Source organism: Bubalus kerabau, chromosome 6 (genome assembly GCF_029407905.1).
Source record: "Bubalus kerabau isolate K-KA32 ecotype Philippines breed swamp buffalo chromosome 6, PCC_UOA_SB_1v2, whole genome shotgun sequence".
Classification (NCBI taxonomy): domain Eukaryota; kingdom Metazoa; phylum Chordata; class Mammalia; order Artiodactyla; family Bovidae; genus Bubalus; species Bubalus kerabau.
Window position 1 is genome coordinate 52073868 of NC_073629.1, and position 12309 is coordinate 52086176.

Genomic DNA, 12309 nt, shown 5'->3' on the forward strand with positions numbered 1-12309 from the left:
TTGAATCTATAGATTGCTTTGGGTAGTATACTCATTTTCACTATATTGATTCTTCCAATCCATGAACATGGTATATTTCTCCATCTGTTAGTGTCCTCTTTGATTTCTTTCACCAGTGTTTTATAGTTTTCTCTATATAGGTCTTTAGTTTCTTTAGGTAGATATATTGCTAAGTATTTTATTCATTTTGTTGCAGTGGTGAATGGGATTGTTTCCTTAATTTCTCTTTCTATTTTCTCATTATTAGTGTATAGGAATGCAAGGGATTTCTGTGTGTTGATTTTATATCCTGCAAATTTACTATATCCATTGATTAGCTCTAGTAATTTTCTGGTGGAGTCTTTAGGGTTTTCTATGTAGAGGATCATGTCATCTGCAAACAGTGAGAGTTTTACTTCTTCTTTTCCAATTTGGATTCCTTTTATTTCTTTTTCTGCTCTGATTTCTGTGGCCAAAACTTCCAAAACTATGTTGAATAGTAGTGGAGAGAGTGGGCACCCTTGTCTTGTTCCTGACTTTAGGGGAAATGCTTTCAATTTTTCACCATTGAGGATAATGTTTGCTGTGGGTTTGTCATATATAGCTTTTATTATGTTGAGGTATGTTTTGTCAAAGTCTTTCTCTGCATCTATTGAGATAATCATATGGCTTTTATTTTTCAATTTGTTAATGTGGTGTATTACATTGATTGATTTGCAGATATTGAAGAATCCTTGCATCCCTGGGATAAAGCCCACTTGGTCATGGTGTATGATCTTTTTAATGTGTTGTTGGATTCTGACTGCTAGAATTTTGTTAAGGATTTTTGCATCTATGTTCATCAGTGATATTGGCCTGTAGTTTTCTTTTTTTGTGGGATCTTTGTCAGGTTTTGGTATTAGGGTGATGGTGGCCTCATAGAATGAGTTTGGAAGTTTACCTTCCTCTGCAATTTTCTGGAAGAGTTTGAGTAGGATAGGTATCTCTTCTCTAAATTTTTGGTAGATCTAAACATAAGACCAGAAACTACAAAACTCTTAGAGGAGAACATAGGCAAGACACTCTTCGACATAAATCACAGCAGGATCCTCTATGACCCACCTCCCAGAATATTGGAAATAAAAGCAAAAATAAACAAATGGTATCTAATTAAAATTAAAAGCTTCTGCACAACAAAATAAACTATAAGCAAGGTGAAAAGACAGCCTTCACAATGGGAGAAAATAATAGCAAATGAAGCAACTGACAAACAACTAATCTCAAAAATATACAAGCAACTCCTGCAGCTCAATTCCAGAAAAATAAAAGACACAATCAAAAATGGGCCAAAGAACTAAATAGACATTTCTCCAAAGAAGACATACAGATGGCTAACAAACACATGAAAAGATGCTCAACATCACTCATTATCAGAGAAATGCAAATCAAAACCACAATGAGGTACCATTTCACGCCAGTCAGAATGGCTGCGATCCAAAAGTCTACAAGCAATAAATGCTGGAGAGGGTGTGGAGAAAAGGGAACCCTCTCAAACTGTTGGTGGGAATGCAAACTAGTACAGCCACTATGGAGAACAGTGTGAGATTCCTTAAAAAACTGGAAATAGAACTGCCATACGACCCAGCAATCCCACTGCTAGGCATACACACCGAAGAAACCAGAATTGAAAGAGACACGTGTACCCCAATGTTCATCGCAGCACTGTTTATAATAGCCAGGACATGGAAGCAACCTAGATGCCCATCAGCAGATGAATGGATAAGAAAGCTGTGGTACATATACACAATGGAGTATTACTCAGCCATTAAAAAGAATACATTTGAATCAGTTCTAATGAGGTGGATGAAACTGGAGCCGATTATACAGAGTGAAGTAAGCCAGAAAGAAAAACACCAATACAGTATACTAACGCATATATATGGAATTTAGAAAGATGGTAACAATAACCCTGTATGCGAGACAGCAAAAGAGACACAGATGTATAGAACAGTCTTTTGGACTCTGTGGGAGAGGAAGGGGGGTGATTATTTGGGAGAAGGGCATTGAAACATGTATAATGTCATATAAGAAACGAATCGCCAGTCCAGGTTCAATGCAGGATACAGGAAGCTTGGGGCTGGTGCACTGGGATGACCCAGAGGGATGGTATGGGGAGGGAGGTGGGAGGGGGGTTCAGGATTGGGAACACGTGTACACCCATGGTGGATTCATGTTGATGTATGGCAAAACCAATACAATATTGTAAAGTAATTAGCCTCTAATTAAAATAAATAAATTTAAATTAAAAAAAATAAAATGACAATTTGGGAATACAAAAAAAAAAAAGACACAATGAGATCCATTTTTTATGTTTCACTCACAATATCCACAATCATTACAAAAATTGTTAGGAAAGATAATTCCTATTTTTTTCAGTATTTTTAGTGAAAATTTATTATTTGAGTAATTAATATATATTTAATGTAAAAAACAGAAAGAAGAGTAAATATAAAAATCAGCAACAAATCCCAAAATCCTACAACCAATGTGTTTAACTACAACCAATGTGTTAACATATTTCTTTTTAGTTATGTATTCATATGTAGTACATCAATTAGGTTTGTGTTTGCCTGCATGTAAGAGAAAATTCAAATGAACAGTAGTTAGAAATACTGTTTGACATACAAAGTTCTCTTCCCTTATGTAATAGCAATCTTGAGATAGGTAGTCCAGGGTTACTATAGTGGTTTCACGAGGTATTCATATACCTGGGTTACAACTCTGCCATCTCTAGGGTGTGGCCCTCATCCTCCGAGTACAAAAGAGGGCTGATAGAACCCATCTGTGCATGTTTGCCTGGGCTGTGCGCTTGCATGCCAAGTTGCTTCAGTTGTGTCTGACTCTTCGTGACCCTATAGATTGTAGCCTGCCAAGAAGGCAATGGCACCCCACTCCAGTACTCTTGCCTGGAAAATCCCATGGATGGAGGAGCCTGGTGGGCTGCAGTCCATGGGGTCGCTAAGAGTTGGACACGACTGAGCGACTTCACTTTCACTTTTCACTTTCATGCTTTGGAGAAGGAAATGGCAACCCACTCCAGTGTTCTTGCCTGGAGAATCCCAGGGACAGGGGAGCCTGGTGGGCTGCCGTCTATGGGGTCGCACAGAGTCAGACATGACTGAAGTGACTTAGCATAGCATAGGCTTTTCTCTCATTGGATTCTCTAGGCAAGAATACTGGGATGGGTTGGATCCTCTCAACCCAGGGATGGAACTTGCGTCTCTTAATGACTCCTGCTTTGGCAGGAGGGTTCTTTACCACTAGCATCATCTGGGAAGCTCTGCTTGGGCTGCACATGAACTAAGTTGGAATTCAGAGAAGGTTAACATGGCCCCTGCACAAGAATAACATGCAAATTCATGAAGCATTCCATATTTTTAGAAAAGAAAAAGAATATGTTTGTGCTCTGGAAAGGAAGAGAAGGAATGCCCATCTACTTTCGAGAAATTTTCAGGGAAAGAAGAGAAGGACTGCCCGTCCACTTTAGAGACATTTTCAGGAAGTATCACTCAACACTTTTATTTATACCTTATTGGTCAGAACCTTGTCACATGGTTCAGGGAAATCTAATCTTCATTCTGAGTAGCCAAGTGCCCAGCTATAAAATTCAGGATTCTGTTGGGAAGGAAAAGAAAACTAGAATGTAGGATAGGATATTTTCAGTTAAACCGGTCAGGACTGTGCAGAGAAACAGAACCAATAGGACACATATATCAAAGAGATTTATTTTAAGGAATTGGTACACAGGATTACAGGGGCTGGCAAATCTAAAATTTGTAGGGCCTGACGGAAATTCAGGTAGGAGTTGATGTTTCAATATTAACACAGAACTTCTTCTTCAGGAAATCTCAGTTTGTGTTCTTAAGGCCTTAAACTGATTGGTGAGGTCTACTCACATTATTGAAGATAATATCTACTTAATGCCAAGTGGTTGTAGAGATTATATACACCTATAAAATACCTTCACAGCAACACCTAAATTAGTGTTTGATTAAATAACTGGGTACCAGATCCCAACCAGATTGATACATAAGACTATCACAGCAGTGTTTTTCATAAATATTTTATACTACATATACATTTTATACTATATATATACTATATATATGTAGTATTTTATACTACATACACATACATATTAATATCTAACCTCTTCATTTATTGTGAGCATTCCCCAAATCATCAAATATTCTTATTGAACATGACACTTAATAAAGTAGCTTAGTATCCCAACATGGATGCTTGGAGCTGGTGCACTGGGATGACCCAGAGGGATGGTATGGGGAGGGAGGAGGGAGGTGGGTTCAGGATGGGGAACACATGTATACCTGCGGTGGATTCATTTCAATATTTGGCAAAACTAATACAATATTGTAAAGTTTAAAAATAAAATAAAATAAATTAAAAAAAACAAAAAACCAAAATAACTTATCTATGTTTTAGGACTTTAAAATATTATATATACATACATACATGTATGTACTTATTTTTAACCATTTCTGATTATTCATCACATTTCTCAAAGTGAGATACTGATTCAATAATTACGAAGTTTTTTAAGACACTATTCCAGTTGCCAAAATGCTTCCCAGAAAGTTTGCACTAAGTTATACTTACACAAACATGTATGAATGCAGTGCCAATCTCACTGTACTCTAGACATTAGGTTTCATAATTTCATCTTTACAATTAAATAGATGAATATATTTTTTATACCTCTATACTAACTAGTATTATTTCATGCAAAGATGGGCACAATAAAGGACAGAAATGGTATGGACCTAACAGAAGCAGAAGATATTAAGGAGAGGTGGCAAGAATACACAGAACTATACAAAAAGATCTTCATGACCCAGATAATCATGATGATGTGATCACTCACCTAGAGTCAGACATCCTGGAATGTGAAGTCAAGTGGGCCTTAGGAAGCATCACTACTAACAAAGCTAGTGGAGGTGATGAAATTCCAGTTGAGCTATTTCAAATCCTAAAAGATGCTGTGAAAGAGCTGCACTCAATATGCCAGCAAATTTGGGAAACTCAGCAGTGGTTGCACACTGGAAAAGATCAGTTTTCATTTCAATCCCAAAGAAAGACAATGCCTAAGAATGCTCAAACTACTGCACAATTGCACTCATCTCACACGCTTGCAAAGTAATGTTCAAAATTCTCCAAGTCAGGCTTCAACAGTATATGAACGGTGAACTTCCAGATGTTCAAGATGGATTTAGAGAAGGCAGAGGACTCGGAGATCAAACTACCAACATCTGTTGGATCATTGAAAAAGCAAGAGAATTCCAGAAAAACATCTACTTTTGCTTTATTGACTATGCCAAAGCTTTTGACCATGTGGATCACAACAAACTGTGGAAAATTCTGAAAGAGATGGGAATACCAGACCACCTGACTTGCCTCTTGAGAAATCTGTATGCAGATCAGGAAGCAACAGTTAGAACTGGACATGGAATAACAGACTGCTTCCAAATTGGGAAAGGCTGTATATTGTCACCGTGCTTATTTAACTTCTATGCAGAGTACATAATGAGAAATGCTGGGTTGGATGAAGCACAAGCTGGAATCAAGATTGCCAGGAGAAATATCAATAACCTCAGATATGCAAATGACACCACCCTTATGGCAGAAAGTGAAGAACTACAGAGGCTCTTGATAAAAATGAAAGAGGAGAATGAAAAAGTTGGCTTAAAACTCAACATTCAGAAAACTAAGATCATGGCTTCTGGTCCCATCACTTCATGCAAATAGATGGGGAAACAGTGAAAATAGTGGCAGACTTTATTTTGGGGGGCTCCAAAATCACTGCAGATGGTGATTGCAGCCATGAAATTAAAAGATGTTTGCTCCTTGGAAGAAAAGTTATGACCAACCTAGACAGCATATTAAAAAGCAGAGACATTACTTTGCCAACAAAGGTCTGTTTAGTCAAAGCTATGGTTTTTCCAGTACTCATGTACAGATGTGAGAGTTGGACTATAAAGAAAACTGAGCACCAAAGAATTGATGGTTTTGAACTGTAGTGTTGGAGAAGATTCTTGAAAGTCCCTTGGACTGCAAGGAGATCCAACCAGTCCATCCTGAAGGAAATCAGTCCTGAATATTCATTGGAAGGACTGATGTTGAAGCTGAAACTCCAGTACTTTGGCCACCTGATGTGAAGAACTGACTCATTGGAAAATACCTGATGCTGGGAAAGATTGAAGGCAGGAGGAGAAGGGGATGACAGACGATGAGATGGTTGGATGGCATCACTGACTCAATGGACATGAGTTTGAGCAAGCTCTGGGATTTGATGATGGACAGGGAAGCCTGGCATGCTGCAGGTCACAAAGAGTTGGACATGACTGAGCTGAACTTAACTGAACTAACTAGTATGTAATTCCTTGGAAGGAAAGCTATGACCAACCTAGAGAGCATATTAAAAAGCAGAGATATTACTTTGCCAACAAAGGTCTGTCTAGTCAAGGCTACAGTTTTTCCAGTGGTCATGTATGGGTGTGAGAGTTGGACTGTGAACAAAGCTGAGCGCTGAAGAATTGATGCTTTTGAACTGTGGTGTTGGAGAAGACTTTTGAGAGTCCCTTGGACTGCAAGGAGATCCAACCAGTCCATCCTAAAGGAGATCAGTCCTGGGTGTTCACTGGAAGGACTGATGCTGAGGCTGAAACTCCAGTACTTTGGCCACCTCATGCGAAGAGTTGACTCATTGGAAAAGACTCTGATGCTGGGAGGGATTGGGGGCAGGAGGAGAAGGGGATGACAGAAAATGAGATGGCTGGCATCACCAACTCAATGCACATGACTTTGACTGAACTCCGGTAGTTGGTGATGGACAGGGAGGCCTGGCGTGCTGTGATTCATGGGGTCGCAAAGAGTCAGACACGACTGAGTGACTGAACTGAATACATTATATCATCCTTGTATTTTTACTGACCATCTATTTCTTCTTTTGTTAATTTTTTTTTTTTTTTTGACTTTTAACCTAGGTTTCTCTTGGGCTGTTAGCATTCTTCTGATTGATAGTGAAAAGTGAAGTCGCTCAGTCATGTCCGACTCTTTGCGACCCCATGGACTGTAGCCTACCAGGCTCCTCCCTCCATGGGATTCTCCAGGCAAGAGTACTGGAGTGGATTGCCATTTCCTTCTCCAGGGGATCTTCCTGACCCAGGGATCGAACCCGGGTCTCCCACATTCCAGGCAGACGCTTTAACTGCTGAGCCACCAGGGAAACATTGAGGTATATATATATTAAGAAGATAAATCTTTGTCATATCTCTTGTAAATATTCCTAATTTGCTTTCCTACTTTTTTTCTTTATGAAGTTTTTAGGATACAAATTACTTAAAGAAAGAAACTATATATACTTCAACTTTTCACTTAGGGTAAATAGTCAATAAAAATTGATACACAGTCCTATTACTGGTGACTAAAATAAAGGGGACTGAAACATGATAATGAGATGACATATTTTCATACACAAATGAAGCATCACTCCCACAGATGAGTCAGGTATCTAGTCATATCTTTCCAAAAAAAGCATTTGAGAAAACTCATTTTTTTTCCCCTAAGAATTCTTACCTATGTAATATTTTTCTTCAGTTAGTAGTAGTATTCCTAACTTTAGGGTCTACTGACTGAATTATTGTTTCTAAGTTGTTAAGTCAACATTATGTCCAAATAAAGTTTAAAGTGACCAGTAATTTTTAAGAAAAAAATTATGGCAAAAGGAGTTGAACAAGGATCTTATAATTTATTTGTTTCTAAAAAATATTTAAAAGCAGCAAATAAGGGTGTTAAATCCGTGATGGCAGTAATAGCTGTTCGAAACTGATATGCTGTAAGTAGATCTGTGTGGTAATACAAACCGACTCAGGTATTTGTCCACACACAACAGCCCAAAATGCTTTCATTTCCTCCTTCGTAGATCTTCTTGTCTCATTAACAATGAAAAATACACCCCACACACTGTTCTTGGATTGGTTTTAATGTAATCTGCCCAGAATTTTAGCTTGATTTTCAAAATTAGAAGTGAAATTGAATTGCAAGCAAGGTATCTGATTTGACCAATAATATAAACTTGTATAGTATAAGAATACTTGGAATTGTTTTTCTACTTTAATATATTTTAATTGCTTACTACTACTAAGTCGCTTCAGTCATGTCCGACTCTGTGCGACCCCAGAGACGGCAGCCCACCAGGCTCCCCTGTCCCTGGGATTCTCCAGGAAAGAGTACTGGAGTGGGTTGCCATTTCCTTCTCCAATGCATGAAAATGAAAAGTAAAAGTGAAGTTGCTCAGTCGTGTCCGACTCTTAGCGACCCCATGGACTGCAGCCTACCAGGCTCCTCTGTTCATGGGATTTTCCAGGCAAGAGTACTGGAGTGGGGTGCCATTGCCTTCTCTGATTTTAAGTGCTTAGTTAAATCTAATTAACTCCAATAATTTTTTTATGTTGCCAAAGTGTCTAATTAGTTTTCATTCATAGCTCCTAAGTAATTAAAATGTTTAGTGGGTAGTCAGTAATAATAGTCTCAATTACTAAATTTATTATTAATTAATCTACAATTATTTTCAAAAACTTTTATGGTTCTTTTTCTGATGCTTCTTGTCTCGTTAAACATCTTTTGATCATTTACCCACCATTTGCCCTTTAACTTTTGTTAAAAAGAAAAAATTACCCCTCATTTTATCTTTTGCCCCTTCATTCTGTTTGTGATATCTGGGACATATATTAGTTCTAAAGTTTAAATAACCAAATGAACAATCTTATATCTTATTTATTTGGCTCTGCTGGGAGCATGAGAGATCTTTAGTCTTGGCATGTAGGATCTAGCTCCCTGACCAGGCTTTGAACCCAGACCCTCTACATTGGAAACTCAGTCTTAGCCACTGGACCACCAGGAAAGTCCCCATATTTTATGTTTTCTGTTTTGGAGTTCTATGTGTTTTTCTGGGTTTCATGTGCTGTCTTATTGCAAGATTATATTAAAGTATCATATGTTACATGTTTTATTTTTCTTTTTATTGAAGTATAGTTGATGTATGGGCTTCCCTTGTGGCTCAGCTCATAAAGAATCTGCCTGCAATGTGGAAGACCTGAGTTTGATCCCTGGGTTGGGAGGGAAAGGCTACCCACTCCAGTATTCTGGCCTAGAGAATCCAATGGATTGCATAGGCCATGGGGTTGCAAAGAGTCAGACACGACTGAACAACTTTCACTTTCACTTTCACTTTTCATAGTTGATGTACAATATTATATAAGTTACAGGTGTACAATATAGTGATTAACAATTTTTAAAGATTATATTCCATTTATAGCCATTATAGAATATTGGCTATATTCCGATGCTGTATAGTATATCCTTGTAGATTATGGATAACAACTGATTATTCATTTATTAAAAATGTTGATTTAAGCATCTGCAATGGTGACTTCAGCCTCCATTTCTGATCCAATACTGATGGAAGTTACCTGTTTGACAACCTCTGAAGGACTGTGCAGGTCAATGAGTCACTTGTGGATCCTCATCTGGAAATGATCCCGAGGTCTTAGAACCTTCACTACAAGGGATTTTCCTTGTAGCTATTCTCAGGGTTTTGGTAGGCATCTAAACGCATCCCTTCATTTTTGAGATTCTTTTCTTCAGGCCTCTGATCAGGTCAGCACATACCTTCTCCAGAGGCTTCACAGTTGCAGCTGGTGAGGCAGATCCTAATCTGGTGAATGGCCACCTCTGGGTCCACAGGAGTCTTGCAAGTATCTGTAAGAGTCATGGCGGCCCGGACAGCAGTGAGTCAGGAGCAGGAGCTGGTGGCCTTGGGACGCTGTAGCAGCAGCGACTGTGTTTTCCTCAAAGAGCCCTTGTAGCTTATTTTATACATAATAGCTTGTACCTCTTAATGTTCTACTCCTATCTTGCCCCTCCCCACTCCCCTCTCCCCCCCTGCTAACCACTAGTTTGTTAGGTTTCTGAATTTTGAAAGACATATTGCATACCTTGGTTATCTCAATTGCATCTCAAATAAGATGTGTTTAAGTTGAAAATTATCTTTTTTCCAACTACAAACCATCAGCCTTCCGTTTTTGACCTATTCAAAATCTGGGATATGAAAAGGGGTCCCCTTCCATCCCTTCTTGCAGGTCTTCACACTCAATTTGTAACCACTTCTTGTTCATTGTACGGACATGAGTTTGAGTAAATTCCGGGAGTTGGTAATGGACAGGGAGGCCTGGCATGCTGCAATTCATGGGGTTGCGAAGAGTTGGACACAACTGAGTGACCGAACCAAACTGAACTCAACTGAACTTGTTCATTCTACCAAAATTCCTCCTAATTATCTCTTAAATCCATCCTCTTCTTTCCAACTTGGCCATTTTTTCCTTAGTTTGGGCCTCTTTTTCTCCTTAATTATTCCAATGGGCTTCCCTGGTAGCTCATCTGGTAAAGAATCCACCTGCAATACAGGAAACCCTGGTTCAATTCCTGAGTTGAGAGGTTCCCCTGGAGGAGGGCATGGTAACCCACTCCAGTACTCTTGCCTGGAATCTCATAGACAGAGGAGCCAGGTGGGCTACAGTTCACTGGGTTGCAAAGAGTCGGACGCAACTGAGTGACTAAGCACAGCACAGCATGACTCTTCCTTCCTGCAGTCTCTTCTCTATTCTTCCAAAGTAGGTGGCACTAGAGGTAAAGAACCTGTACACCAGAACAGGAGAATCTGGAGAAAACGGTTCATTCCCTGGGTGGGGAAGTTGCCCTGGAGGAGGGCATGGAAACCTACTCCAGTATTCTTGCCTGGAAAATCCCATGGACAGACCCCTAACAGGGTCGCAAAGACTCAGACACGACTGAAGCAATTTAGCACACACACGTGCAGCTAGAGTAATCTTTAGAAAATAGTTCTATGTCTGCCATTGAGAATAAATTGAAATATTTAATGTCTTTGCCTAATGGCTTTCCCACAGACCTTGGCATGGCTTTCAGGTTCCTCGTGTCTTGGCCTGCCTGTGCTTTCCCAGATTTGTCTTCCACTGCTGTCCCGCACGCGTCCAGTGCTTTATTTATGTTAAACACCTGAAGTTCCTTGAAATGCCCTGTATCAGTTAGTATTCCTTGTACTTGATCCCACCTCCTCCTGCCTCTTCCTTGATTGCCCTCAATTCATTGATTATTCTCAACCTCTTATTTTCAAAGTGCTAAAATTACTTTTAAAAACAACAGTAACTTCAAGCTACCACTGTCTCTTTTTCAGTTAGGCTCCTTGAAAAGATAAGTTCTACTTCTTTACTTCCTGTTCACCCTTCAACCCACTGTAGTCTAGTTTCTGTACTTGCTATTACTTTAAAGAAAATTGACAAAAACTATCAATAAAGTCCTCATGTCCAAATCCAATGGACTAGTCTCAGTGTGCACCTTGACATTTCAAACAGTGTTTGGCACTATTAACCACTACAACTTACCTAAACACAAACAAAAATCCTACCTATTCTTTTGTGCCTTGTAGAAAACATGGAAAATGAGTTAAAAGATAAAAACAGTAATCACCACTTAATCACAATCACTGTTAACACTTAGTCCCTTCTATGTACTTGTTAGTATACAAAATTGGATATTTTATTTATAAATAAATACTTTGGGTTTTTTCTTGTATTTCTCTCTTGACATTAGACAGAATTTTTTGAAAGCAATTTTAATCATTGCATGTGTTATATAGTTGTATCATAATTTAGCCTTTCTCCTACTGTTGGCATTTAGCTGGTTTTCAGTTTTCACTTATAGATCCCTCTGATAAACATTTTGTAGACAAATTTTGTCTCAAATTCTTATTTCTTAATGGTAGATCCCATGAGGGGAAAGGACTAGGTTAAGGATATGAAGTTATGAATATTCTTAACATAGACTGTGTAATTATTTCCTGGAAAGGTAATTTATACTCCCATTGTAACATTCGGAAGACCCTAAACTTACTAATTCTCTTGCTAACATTGAATTTGTTTTTACAAATTACTTTTAAAATCCTTGCCACTTTGATAGGTTAGAGTAGAATCTCAGCCTTGATTTGCCCATCTCCGATGAGTGGTGATTACGTATTCACCACTGGTCTCCTCTTATCCTTGGCTCCCTAGTTCTCTTACTTCTGAACACTCCTTTTTGGTCTTCATGTTTTTCTGACTCTTCCACAGTATATTGTCAAGCCTCTTGAATGTCTCACAGGCATCTCAGACTCAGTATGTCCTAGATTAAACTCATCCGCACTCCTGAGCTTGCTTCATT

General features: G+C 38.7%; 1 long non-coding RNA gene, 1 other non-coding gene and 1 pseudogene across 2 annotated transcripts in view; 2 read left to right on the forward strand and 1 right to left on the reverse strand.

Moving 5' to 3' along the window:
• Positions 1-12309, forward strand: part of LOC129655140 (uncharacterized) — a 38267-nt gene that overhangs the window by 6505 nt on the left and 19453 nt on the right. The gene's annotated exons all lie outside the window — the stretch shown is intronic.
• LOC129656666 (U6 spliceosomal RNA) lies at positions 3293-3397 on the forward strand. The gene has a single exon (XR_008716457.1). It is a non-coding gene; the product is annotated as a U6 spliceosomal RNA (small nuclear RNA).
• Positions 9447-9808, reverse strand: LOC129655138 (40S ribosomal protein S20-like; annotated as a pseudogene).